Source organism: Tenrec ecaudatus, chromosome 5 (assembly GCF_050624435.1).
Source record: "Tenrec ecaudatus isolate mTenEca1 chromosome 5, mTenEca1.hap1, whole genome shotgun sequence".
Lineage (NCBI taxonomy): Eukaryota > Metazoa > Chordata > Mammalia > Afrosoricida > Tenrecidae > Tenrec > Tenrec ecaudatus.
This window is the reverse complement of record NC_134534.1, coordinates 72,014,697-72,028,058: the sequence shown is the minus strand read 5'-3', so window position 1 is coordinate 72,028,058 and position 13,362 is coordinate 72,014,697. Positions and strand designations below refer to the sequence as shown.

Here is a 13,362-nt window from a genome sequence, read left to right as displayed (position 1 = left end):
GAAACCAGCAGCTGCTCCTGTGAGTTTCTGAAATGGTAACTCTTCACAGGAGTACAGATTCACAGGCTGGAAAACCCACAGGGACTGTTCTACTCTGTCCTACGGGGACGAATCTGAGTAGGAATTGACTTGATGGCAGTGAGTTTGTGTCTTTGGTTTTTGTTTCCTTTGTGGTACGATTTGGCTATGCAGGATGGGGCACAGTGAATAACTTGTTGAGAAAGTTATAAAAGCCCAGGACAGGACACTGACTAGACTTTTTGGAGGATGATGGATTCTTTGGAAAGGCATGCCAACAGTTTTCTTCTTTCGCTCCTCCTTTTTTTACTTTCCAGACCCTAACAGAGCCAAAATAATGTGGAGACACTCACATAGCATTATGGATTATTAAGGTTGCATGTAAGTAAAATCATGCTGAAGATAAAGGCATACTTCATGGATAATGTGGGTTCACAGGTCCAGACCACAGAAGTGAAGGGAATGTTGCAAACAGTGAATCACACAGATTTTTTTCTGATTTCCCACTACATATAGAAGCCATGTTTACATGATGTTCTAGTCTAGTACAATTGAATTATGAAAAATTTGAAATCTCAAGAGAATTACCAAAATGTGACACAGATATGAGATGAGCAAATGTTGTTGGAAAAATGGCTCGGCATGGCCTGGCCACAATCCTTCAATTTGTAAAAGGCACAATATCTGTGAAGTGTGCTTGCAGTTCAAAACAGTTGCACCAGTACAGCAATCGGGATCTGTCAGCATCTAAGCTTGATTCAAAGGAGGATGTGCAATGAGGGGTATCACTGTTGATGTCAGATGGAGCTTGGCTGAAAGCAGAGACTACCAGAAGATGTTTACTTGTGTTTTATTGACTATGCACAGACTTTGACTGCATGGATCCTGATAAATTATGGATAATGTGATACAGAATGGGCATTCCAGAATCCTTAATTGTATTCATGACAAACTTGCACATAGATCAAGGCACATAGACCGAGGAACTTGCGTATCGATCATGGAACAGACCGGGGGTACTGCATGTTTAATAATCAGGAAAAGTGTGTGTCAGGGTTCTATCCTTTCCCCCCTTTTCTTTAACCTGTATGCTGATGAAATATGTTGAGAAAGCAGACTAAATGAATAACTTGATATGAGGATTAGAGGAAGACTCATTAACAATCAGCATTTGGCAGATGACACTATTTTGCTTGCTGATAAGGAAAGGGGACTTGAAAGATTCCAGTCTCCAATATGGATTCTACTTCAATCTAAAGAAAACAATCCTCACACCTGGGCCAATAAGTAATAACTGAGAAAAGATTGGAGTTGACAACTATTTCATTTTACTTGGATCCACAAGTAATTAGCATGGAAGCAGCTACCAAGAAATCAATGTACTGCATTGGAGAAATCCTCTGAAAAAGATGTTTTACAGTGTTCAAAAGCAAATATATCACTTTGAGAACGAAGCTGGGCCTGATCCAAGCCATGATATTTGCTATCACCTCATATGCTTGACTAAAGAAGACCAGAGTAGAAATGAGGCATTTGCATTATGGTGGTGACGATATGGGGGAGATGGGGTGGGGGAGTTGAACAGCTAAGCACAGGAGGTGTGGTTCAAAACCACCAAACCACTCAGAGGAAGAGAGTTGAGGCCATCTGCCCCTGTAAAGATTTACAGCCTCAGAAGCTCTGTAGGGTCGCCGTGGGTCTGAATGGGCTCGATGGCAGTGAGTGTCTTGAAGAAAAATGTTAAATATGCCATGGACTGCCAGAAGAAAGGACAAATCTGGTTTTGGAGAAGTACAGCCACAATGCTCCAAGATTCATGCACGTTGGCCATATTATCAGGAGGGACCAGTCCCTGGAGAAGGGCATCACGCTTGGCAACAAGAGACTCAAACATAGCAACTACAGTGTGTGGGCGGCACAGTTGCACATGAAGTCGCCATGAGTCGAATCAACTCCCTGCAGCCTAACCGTAATTGTCCTGCCCGTGCAAAGGGAAGAGAGGCGCGCTGGCCCGCATTAGCCTGGGACATGCTACAGCCACTGGACGAGGAGGAGCCCAGAGCCAGGTGGGCGGGCTGAGCCCCACTGCTAGCCGCGAGCCTTGCGTACAGCCGGCGGCGCTGCGGCCTCCAGGCTGGCAGGGGGCGCCCCTCGCCGCGCGGACTCCACGCTGGACGCTGCGCGGGGCGGGGCCGCGCCTGGCCGTTGGCGGAGGGCGGGAGGCGGGGCTCGGTCTCCCAGGCGGAGGCGGAGCCCGGGCCGGGCGGCCTGTCACACCGGTCCCGCGCCGGGCCGCCGCCGCTTCCTGGGACCGCTAAGGCGCCTCCTTGGAGCGCTCTGCGCCGCCCGGTGCGCACGTCGTGCCGCCCGAGTAAGAGCCCGCCCGGCGGGTGGGGAGCGGGAGCGGGCCCGGCGGGCAGGGTCCGGCGCGGGGTTCGAGGCCCCGGGGCGGGAGCGGTGGTTCTCCGCGGGCCAGGGCCCCGGCGTGGCTGGGGGACTCGCGTCCGAGCTGGGGTTCCTTGGGGGCGGAGGTCGCAGGCCGGGGCAGCGCCCCGGTTGCTGGGCTGCGGGAGCAGCATCTCGCGGTGGCGGGGCGGAACGGGGGCGGGGCCCAGGTTACGCGGTCACGAACGGGGGTTGCAGACCTGGGTGTCTAGGTGACTCGGTTGCCTGACAACGGGGTGGACGCTTCCCAAAGGGGAGTACGTTCGCGGCTCTCGGGGGACCAGCCGCGCCTTCCCTTTCTGGCTCTTTCCACTGGGTTCACTTCTCGGTGAAGTCCACTCCTCCTCCTCGCCGGCCCCTTGAGTGCTTGTGCGCCTGGAACGGTTTCCAGATCTTTGCTTTGCCAGTAATAATCTAATCTTCACTGCAGCCCTCTGAGGTAGGTTCCATCAGTATCCTCTCTCAACCCTGTGCTTCTTCAACTTGAATTTCTTCTAATTAAATGTTTTGCTTTGTCGTGTTTGTTACCTGTGACTTCAATTGTCTTAAATGTTAGCAATAGGATTCATTCTGTGGGAGATTTGACTCACAAGATTATAGGGTCCAGGCGCTTAATTTGGATGCCTAGAACATCTAAATTAAAGAGTAGATAACCTAGTTCCTAAACACTTCGAAAATGCATGGATACAGTAGCAACTGATTCAGATTTATAGCAACCCTGTGTAGAATTTCAGAGACTAAACCTTTATTGGAGCAAACAGCCTCATGTTTCTGTGGAGAAGTGGCTGGTGGGTTTGAACCTCTGATCTTGTAATTAGCAGCCCAAACACCAATCTTATAGCATCACCAGGGCTCCTTTAGCGAGCAACAAGGGTTTGTAAAACAACAAATTTCTTCAGAGGTTCTAGTTTATTTGAAAGCATGACTTCCATGTTGACAAGTGTAAAGGAATCCTGTGAAAACTAGTAAAATGTTGCTTTCTTTTTTGCATACCATTCCCCAAGCTAGGAGAACACTTGACTTTCAGTGGTTAAAACTTAGCTGAGACCCTTTCCTTGGAATGAAGTTCTGGAACTCCTGTAGCAAGAACATCGGAAGGGGAGAACTAGAAGGTTTAGGTAGGATAAAGTGAAATAGAATGCTTTCAGTGGTTTATCTTAAATGACGTTTTCAATAAATGTGGTTTAGCTATCAGAAATCTGATCAGATTTCTGGTTATATTTTAACATTCTAGTATACATTCTGATGAGTTTTCCAGAGAACAGTGTTGTGAAAGTGTTTTTGGCAATTTGGTGTAACCTACAGGTATCATACTTTATCTAATGCCTTATGGCATGATTAATGATGTCCTGGGAATAGTTGCTTATAGGCTTGAAAATGCTTTTATGTATGCCTACTGTATTCCTCTTATGGATATGTTGATGTTCCAGATCAGCATTATGCAAAAAATGGAGACTGACCATGTGAGATCATAAAACGTAGGATAACTATATCATTGCATTATTTCATAGTGGCCAAATCCCTGAGAATTATGGCCCAGCCAAGTGGACATGAACCTGAAGTGGCATAGCCCGCTTTCCTGTCGTCTGCACCTCCGTGTTTGTTGCTTGTGTCGTGAATGCACAAAATGGTTGGGTTGTAGATGTTTTACTGTTGTCGTAAATGAGAACTGCCCAGTCCTGAGATGCCCAGGATATCAAGTGCTTACTCACTCACTGTCCCCTGCCTTCCGACTGTCCACCCATCTCTCCAGCAATACTTCTTAGCAACATTTAGAGAGGATTTGTCAAAATCTAGGTGTGCCTGTGAGCAGCTCTGGCGGCACAGTGGTTACGCATTGGACTGCTAACCACAAGGTCAGTCGTTGGAAACCACCTGCCTGCTCCTACACTCGCAAACAGTTACAGTCTCAGAAACCCACAGGGGCAGTCCAATCCTGTCCTGTAGGGTCGCTGTGAGTTGGCACTGACTTGATGGCCGTGAGTTTTGGTGTGCCCATAGGAGTAAGGTACTCACGTGGATGTCATCCACTAGGAGAAAAGATTGAAAATCCTTGATTTGGAAAGACCACTGAATGGATGGAAAGTGAGAAACACTGTACGGATTCACTTTATTCTTTCCATTTATTCTACCTCCTCCACCCCATGCAGGACCCCCATCCTTGATCACTCCCTGAGATTCTGTCGTTAGTCCTATTCTCTTTGTACCATTGTACCCTTCTGCCCGGGCGCCTCATCTCCCACATTTACAGTGATCACTTTAAACACTGCTAAAGCTTTATTTTCAGCCTGGGTTCTATTTGAGTTCCAGGTATGTTCTGAGTGTTTTGGTATTTCTACTGGATCTCAATCCCCAGTCTGGCTTAAACATAAACTATGTTACTGTAGCAGGGGTCATACTCTTGTCTGAGTTTGAAGGTCAGGATCTTTACCGTTTCACAGTGCCCTGCTGTAGGAGTATCTTAGTTACCTGGTATCGACAGGACAGACATACAAGTGGATGACTTTAGAGAACAGGAATTTGCTGTCTCAGAGTTTTGGATGCAGAAGTCCAAATCTGGGCATTGATTGACCTGGTGGCATTCCAGGTGTGCAGTGGCCCTCATACAGTCAGTTCCCCTTATGTGTATCTCTCTGTGCCTCTTTTCCCCTTTCATAATACATTGGAGCCCTGGTGGCTTAGTGGGCCACTTGTTGGGCTGCAGGTCATCTGTTTGAAACCACCAGCTACTCCACGGGAGCAAGATGAGGCTTTTTACTCCCATAAAGAGCCGTAGTCTCCGAAACCTACAGGGGCAGTTCTATTACTGGTGTTTTAAACCTCAGTGCAGTTGTAAAGTTTGAGGGTTTTTATTTGAATATTTATATATGCAAACATGATGAAAATAGAGTAAGTGTAAAGCTAGGACTTTTGGGCAGCAGATTGTCAAGGGTTGGGTGGATTTGAGTTGCCCACCTTTCAACTGTTTGTCCAGGGCTTAACCCTTTGTGCCGCTCAGAGACATACCAGGACCTCAAACTGTTTCTTTCCAGTTCAATCCTGTGTTAGTCTGGGTAGACTAGAGAAACAAATCCATAGAGTATGAGAATGAGGTTTATATACAAGAGCAGTTGAATATTGAGAAAACATCCCAACTCAGTCCAGATCAAGTCCGTAAGTCCAATATTAGCCCATATGTCTGAAACCAACTATGAATTCTTCAGACTCACGAAACACATGTAGTGATGCTGAATGCAGGAAGATTACAAGCCAGTGGATGCAAAGTCAGTGTTGGTACAGGCATCTTAGCGCTGGCAGGGGTTTCCATGTGGCTCCTCCAATTCCCAGGGCTGCTTCAGGGTAGGTTCATGTGGCTTCTCCTGCTCAGGCCACTAGCATAGTTCCATGTGTCTTGTCAGCTGCAGTGTCTCCCAGGGAGTGAATAGAGAGAGAGATTTGTCTCCCATCTGCAAGGAGGAAAAACCCCACATTTCCCAGAATTTTCAGCAGAAAGTCATTCCCACAAAGAGGCCTCATTGGTTATGATCTAATTGTCAGACTAGACTCCACCCCTTCCCTTTTAATCCTCTCAAGTCCCAAATTGACACCAGATTATGTAATTTCCACAAGTCCTGTCTGTTGAAGTGACACTGGAGTGGATCTGAATTTGTGAAATGTAGGTAGGTGTAAAGGGATGTTAACTGGAACCGGGAAGGTCTTAATCTTCCTTTTAGAAAACAATGTCAGAAGCCACTTTGCATAGCATCTCAGGCCCTTTCATGGCAGAGTTGGGGACAGTGGTCCTGGCTCAAAGATGGTGGGTGATCTCTCCACTTTGAATGTGTGTAATTCTCCACAATCCTGACAAGAACCCAGCCTCCCACGTGAGACTCCTGCAAGGCTCCAAGCGTCCCCGTGGAGCCTTTCGTTCCAGGGCTTTCACCTTTTCCTGATTGCAGTGTTAACTATCATTCGGGTGTAGCCGTGTGTTACACAGTCAGGTCTGTTCTGATTGTACTGCCTAGCATGCTTCGGTATAAGCAGATTCAAAGCCCTGCTGTATACTGAGCATGTTGCTACCAAACAAAACCCAAACCAACCTGGTAATAATATCCTGAGAAGAGTTGTAGCTGATCATATACTTTTGGAAGATATTTTTTTTTGCTGGTCTTTCTTGTAATTTAATCCTCAAATTATTAACTTTAAAAAAAAGCATCTTTGGACATAAGTCTCTGATTTGCTAAGTAACTCTTGACTAATTTTATAGTTGGGATATGCTTTTTGTAAGCTATAGACACACATGTCCAAACCCCAAACCCAACTCACTGCTATTGTGTCAATGCCCATTTGTAGCGGCCCTGTAGGACAGAGTAGAACTGTCCCTGTGGGCTTCAGAGACTGTAACGCTTTACGGGAATAGAAAGCCCCATCTTTCTCCCTCAAACAGGCTGGTGGTTTCAAACTGCTGACCTTTCAGTCAGCAGCCCACTGTGATACAACTAGGACTGCGAAAAAACTGGCCATGAAAGCTAGAAGCTGACCTGGTATTATCTATGACCTGGGCTTTGGTGTTGCTAGGAGCTAGCGTGACTCCACACAGCCTAAACCTTAACATTGTACCGTTGAATGCAAACAGTTGCATAGTTTATAGCAACCCCAGAGGGGCCACTTGGTGTCCATAATGGATCAAAACAAAATAACCAAGACTGCCCCACAATCACTTCAAACAGAGAAAACAGGTACATTGTCTAAGCCAGAAAATACCAACTATTCCCACTCCTAGCTAGTTCCAGTGACTGCTGTCTCATGATCAATTACTCCAAGTTTTGGCTCTCTCCAGCCTGCCCTCCCGATAGATAAGTAGCCCTAAGATGTTCAGTCATATAATTGCCCCTCCTTCCTAACAGCATCCATCTTGAACGAAGCTTCACTTCCTCAGTTAACAAAGGCCCTGTGATCATTCTTTTCTCACGCCCGTGCTGGAAGGACAGTGGCGGTGCCGTGGTAGAATTCTCCCTTTCCATGAGGGAGACCTGCTTTCCGTTCTCAGCCAGTGCACCCCGAGTCTAGCCGCTCTCCAGCGTCAGTGCTGTGATGCTGAACAGGTTCAGTGGTGCTTTTAGTCTGCTTTGTTTGGTGGGCAGGGCCGCTCACCCTCTGCCTCAGTGATGCTCCTCTGCTGCCTGTTCACACAAGGTCTTGGACGTGCTTCATTCCTGGTGCCTGTGGCATTCTCTGTTCCTTCTGAAGTGGCGGCTCCCTTTATACCCAGTGAAATGACAACACCGATTCAGCCCCTGAGCTAGAGCCCTCTGCACCTGTGATGTCTCTTGGTAGGAATTATAAAGACATAGATAAAAGAGCCAAACCAAATAAGTTCACCACCATGTTTGACTCCTGAACTTTATGCTTCAAGTATTATAATCAATTAGACAATAGAACAAAATATAGAATAATGAAAAGTATGCAGATTTTCAATCTTCATGTTTTAGTTTTGCCATCTATATGTATCTGTACTACCACCGTTTTAAACTATTTGTTTTACACAAAAAGGCACTTCAAGTCATAGCCATAACCCACCCACCCACTACCATGGAGTCCTTTCCGGCTCACAACAGCCCTGTGTGGGGTTTTCAAAACTCCTGCTTATTCTCGGGAGTAGACAGCCTCTCTTTCTCATGAGGAATAACTGGTGTGTTTGAACTGTTGACTTTGAGGTTAGCAACCCAATACCTAAGCCACAGAGCCAGTAGTGCACCTTAGAGGGAAGATATCTATAAATGCAGTGATGGTTTTTCAATATGTTAAATATATCATTAACATAACATAGCCTTAGGGATACTTCATTGTGAGACTAAGAATATTCCCACGTGGACTACAAATGAGATTACAGATATTACGTGAAGGAAAAGGAAAAATAAAGGAACCTTAGGGATACATCAGTTTGGAGCTTAATTGCTTCTTTTATTTTTTTAAGATTGATGGCATTTCTGCTTAAAATCAGAAAATCCTATAGAAAAAAAATCCTATTTTTATTTCTATCAGTAAACATTAGGGAAATTAAGGACATTTTAAAAATGAATTTTTAAACAGGAAAATGATTTGCTATTAAGCTGATCTAAAGTTTTACTAGGAAAAATCCTTTGTGACAATTAGCAAACTAAAAGCAGCTAAATACACTTGTCAGTTTGGAATTTTTCTAAAGGCATATTTTAAAACCAAGGTTCTTTTGAGAAGTAAATAATGTTATGTATTGTTTTGCCTGTTTCAGCGGGATCTTTCAGGTGAGTTTATTGAGTTTCCATTCACTAGTTCACTGCATTTTCTCTTGTGCCTTTCATTGCAGACACTGCAAAGTGACTCCCCTCTTGCCACCTCCTCCCTGCGGTTACCCTTTAACCGTTCTCAAATCCTCTTTCCTTCTGAGCTTTATTCCTGGGCATATGCTGCCCCTTTCATTTCACTGGGTTTATTGTTCTCTTGAGCACATGCCACCTGGTGTTATTGTTCACCTTCTAGGCCTACCTGTTCTTTGGCTGAAACTTGAGCCATGGGGGTAATTTAAAGGGTTAGAGATAGCTATCTAAATCTCAGGTGTTTCACTAGTCTTTATCAACCCAGTAAGCCTGGTGAGTTAAGCTGAGTTTTCTAGAGAAACAAGGCCAGGATATACATATATAGATACACATATATGTGTATGTATATATAATGTGAGAGAACTAGGTATGAAGAAAGAAATTATAGATGAAATATATACATATATGAAAGAACTAGATACCAAGGAAGAAATTATATCCAGGAAGCCGTCCAGTGCTGTCTAACTCAAGTCCCTGGGTTAGATGCTAGGTAGGCAGCACCCCCTTCAGCTGGAGCGCCCTTCAGACTCTGGTTGGAGATTACAGGCTGGTGGCTGCACAGTCGCCTGAATCTGAGGTCACCGGGAACATGGTAGGGCACTGCTAGCTCCCAGAGATTGTAGGCCACATGGGCCGCCAACCCCAGAGCCAGACATAGAATCCAGGCAAGCAGGAAGGTGAAGAAGAGCAAGCTCTCCACAGCGAAGTTCTCCACAACACCTGTGGATAAGGCCACACGCCCAAGGCTGTGTCCTAATCGAGAGGCTGGACTCGCCTGTACCTTCACACAGGTGCATCTAATAGACTTAACATCTAATCCTCACACCTGGTCTTTTTATTGATGCTGCTCCCTATGTTCTCCCACACTTTCCAGAACCACCTAACGCGATCCCCTGAAGAGAGATGGGAAGTGGTAGACACCATTAGTTTTGGTCTCAGGTCCTGGAGGCTGAGGTTTGTCTGGGGTTTACCTGATGGTCCACTGGATGAATTGTTTCCATGTGGTTTTTATTTTTTTCCACTCTTCTTTGCTCAGGACATGGAGAGACCAATAATTGTACCTTACATAGCCACTCATGAGCTTTCAAATAGGGTGTAGATGTGGGTGGGGGGCAGACAAGAAACACTTTTTTATTGAAAGGCAACAGGTCAAAAAACAGGGTGTAGAACATTGTACTGATTGACCTTCGTGTTCCCCAAAACTATTATTTTTGAGCCCTCAGGCCCAGCAATTCATTCCCCTCATGGTATTTGGTTATAGTTAAGTTTTCATAACTTTGTCTCGTGCATGTTCTAGTATATTTATGGCTGTATTTGTAGCACATAGAAATACATATGTAGCATTCTGTCAACCTCTGTAGAGTTGTGGGTGTAGTCTCATTTACCTCTCCACCCTTGTTCAGCTGTGTGGCTATCCATGGACCCAGTTATGGATTACTGTTCTTACAGGATTGTGTATGTCAGGGTATTCACCTTGGGTGCCTTTTACCCCCGTGCTCCTCCCGGGTCTCCCTTTGCTTTGATCAGTTTGTGCTGACCACCCATGTATAGTATCTTGCCTTTCCTGTCACCCAAGTTCATATGTGTGTACCCACTAGTTAGGAATTTGCCCTTCCTTCCCTGCCCACTCTTGGTAACTTTCAGAGAATGATTCCTTTGGCGTGTAAACCTTTTCTTGACTGCTTACAGTGGTGGCCTCATGCAATATTTCCCCTTTGCTATTAAATTCACTCAGCTTAATGTCATGTGGGTTCACTTACGTTTTGAGATGGTTTGCTAATTCAGTGTTGTGTAGTCTCGTAGGGTGCGTATGTTCCATAGTTCCCTGGTCCATGGACACTTAGGTGGTTTCACTTGGTTGTTATTTGGAACGATGCTGTGTTGAACACAGGCATGCCGATGCATGTCACGGCTCTTGTTTCTGTAGCATATATGTGGGATTGCTGGATCACATGGTTTTCTATTTAAGGAAGCACTGTACCATTTTTCTAAGTCATATTGTCTTACTTTGGGTAGGCAATATGTTTCTAGAAATTCATCTATTCTAAGTTTTCAAGTTTGTTTGGAGTTCAATTCTTCATAAACCAAACCAAACCAAACCAAACTGCCATCGAGTCGATGCCGACTCATAGTGAGCCTCTAGGACTGAGAAGAACTGCCGCTGTGAGTTTCTGTGATGGTAACTCTTTTTCTAAAGTCTCAGTTTATTTTAATCAAGACCTCCTAAACAATTAAAACCAAGTTTAGAATGGATGAACAGAATACGAAGAGCCATAAAGAGAAATAAAGTTATCATATAAGCTAAACAGCATTGATGAACCTTGGGCACACAGTTGTTACCTTGAGGCTGACTCACAGTGATCCTGTAGTTCAGAGTAGAACCACCCATGAGGCTTTCTAGGCTGAAATCTGAAAGGGAGCAAATCAGGTCTTTTCTCCATTTGACACTATGCTGAGTAAAAGCAGCCAGACACAGAGCAAATCCTGTGTAACTCCACTGATATTGGGCAAGATAGATTTAGCTTACCCAGCTATATACTCACTGCCATCGAGTCAATTCTGACTCCTGGCAACCCTATAAGACAGGGTAGAGAAATGCCCTGTGGTTGTCTGAGATTGTAACTCTTCTTAAAAATTTGTATTAAATACTTTTATTGGGGCTCTTACGGTTGTAGAAAGCCCTGTCTTTCTCCAAAGGGACTGCTGGTGGTTTTGAACTGCCAAACTTCTAGATTAGTAACCACTAATGTAGTGTGAAACCAATAGGCCAACCAGGTTCGTCAGTTCTAAATAGTACCGTTGGTATCCTTTTTATTTCAGGAGACTTTGCTTTGTGACATCGCCTATTTCATTCTTATTCATGTTAGTTGTATCTTTTTTTGTTAAACCAGTCATTAAAAATGACCACACTGATGGCAATTTACTATGGCTCCTTGCTCGCGGTTTTTGGTCAGTCTCATTCTCTCACTGGTTTTTAATCTACTTTTTTATCCTGGCCTTTGAAACTCTGGGTTCCAGGATTGACATCATGTCGATTTTCTCTTGGTTTCTTAAGTCTTAGGGTAGAGGATGGTGCCATCAGCCCAATTGGCCATCGTGAATCCTCCTCTGGAATCTGATAGTGGTTGATCAGTCCTTTCTCATCGCTCTTTTCACATTTCCCCACAGATTTTTAAACGAGGTTCTCCAGGTTTATATCTCTTGAAAATTATTCCTTCATTATATCTCTTCCAGTTTTGTGTTTTCTTCTCTTACTTTTTCTTCTTCTGCCCAAATATTTCACATGGTTCAACTATCATTTTGAAGTGGATAACGCACACATTTCTAATGTGGTCTTCTTACTTGAATTTGAGTCTGAAATTCTAACCATCTGTTAGGAATTTCCATTAGGTTGCCTTACTATCTCCAACCTAAACCTAAACCTTTTCCAAACCAGCCAGCTTCTTCTAATGTGTGGCTGGTGAGGATTTGATCCACATGTAGGCCTTAACATTTTGATCATCTGTGGTTGCTTCTTCTTAAATACTTAATTAAAAAAAAATTCAAGGTTCAATAGGAAGAAAATAACTTTATATCCATATGATAATTATATGGAAAAATATAGAGGTTTTCAAGGATTTCATCTTGCCTGGATCCAAAATCAGTGCCTATGGAAGCAGCAGTCAAGATATCAAATGATGGGTTGCATTGAGTAAATCTTCTGCACAAGACCTTGAAAGTGTTGAAAGCAAAGAGGTTAATTTGAGGACTAAGGTGTGCTGACCCACGCCATGGTATTTTCATTTTTCTCATGTACATGTAGATGTTGAGCATTGAGTAAGGAAGACCAAAGAAAAATTGATGCGTTTGGATGATGATGCTGGGATAGAATATGAAAAGCCCCGTGGATTGCCAAAAGGATCAGTAAATCTGCCTTGGAAGGAGGCCAGTCTGGCTGCACAGGAGAGGCAAGGACGGCGAGACTTTGTCCCATGTAATTTGGACATGTTGTCAGGAGAGACCAATCCCTGGAGACAGACAGCATGCTTGGCCCAGTGGAGGGGTAGCGAACAAGAGGCGGGTCCTCAACAAGATGGACCGACACAAGCAGAAGAGCCATGGTGAGGATGGCGCCGGACCGGGCAGTGCTTCCTTCTGCTGTTACAGGACCGCTGTGAGTCGGAACTGATGCGATGGCACCGACACCAGCAGCAGCATGACCAACGAGAGCTCTCTCCGTGCCGCACACCATTTGCACAAATTAACTCCAAAATGGACCTAGATTTAAATACAAGCGGAAAGAATGATAATTTCTAGGCAAAATAATAGAAGAAAATATATGTGATGTTGGCTTAGGCAAAGATTTCTTATTATGACACAAAAAGTACAATGATAAGTTAATGGAAAAAAATAAACAAATTTGACTTAATTAAAAATTAAAGGCCTTTGTTCCTAAAAACCCACATCATTAAGAACATTTTACAACTAATTATATGTGTTTGGTAAAGAGCTTATATCCAGAATATAGAGAGATATCTTATAGTTCAATAATAATACAGTCTAATATTAAAATGGGCAGAAGACT

General features: G+C 44.3%; 1 protein-coding gene across 5 annotated transcripts in view; it reads left to right on the top strand.

Annotated features, from left to right (window-relative positions):
- The first annotated feature begins 2,253 nt into the window (after positions 1–2,253).
- The window catches only part of CSPP1 (centrosome and spindle pole associated protein 1), a 138,784-nt gene continuing 127,675 nt past the window's right edge, over positions 2,254–13,362 (top strand). For all 5 annotated transcript variants that reach the window (XR_012784501.1, XM_075549606.1, XM_075549603.1 and 2 more), the window contains exon 1: positions 2,254–2,389. The gene's annotated coding sequence lies outside the window, so the exon portion shown is untranslated. The remainder of the gene's footprint in view (positions 2,390–13,362) is intronic.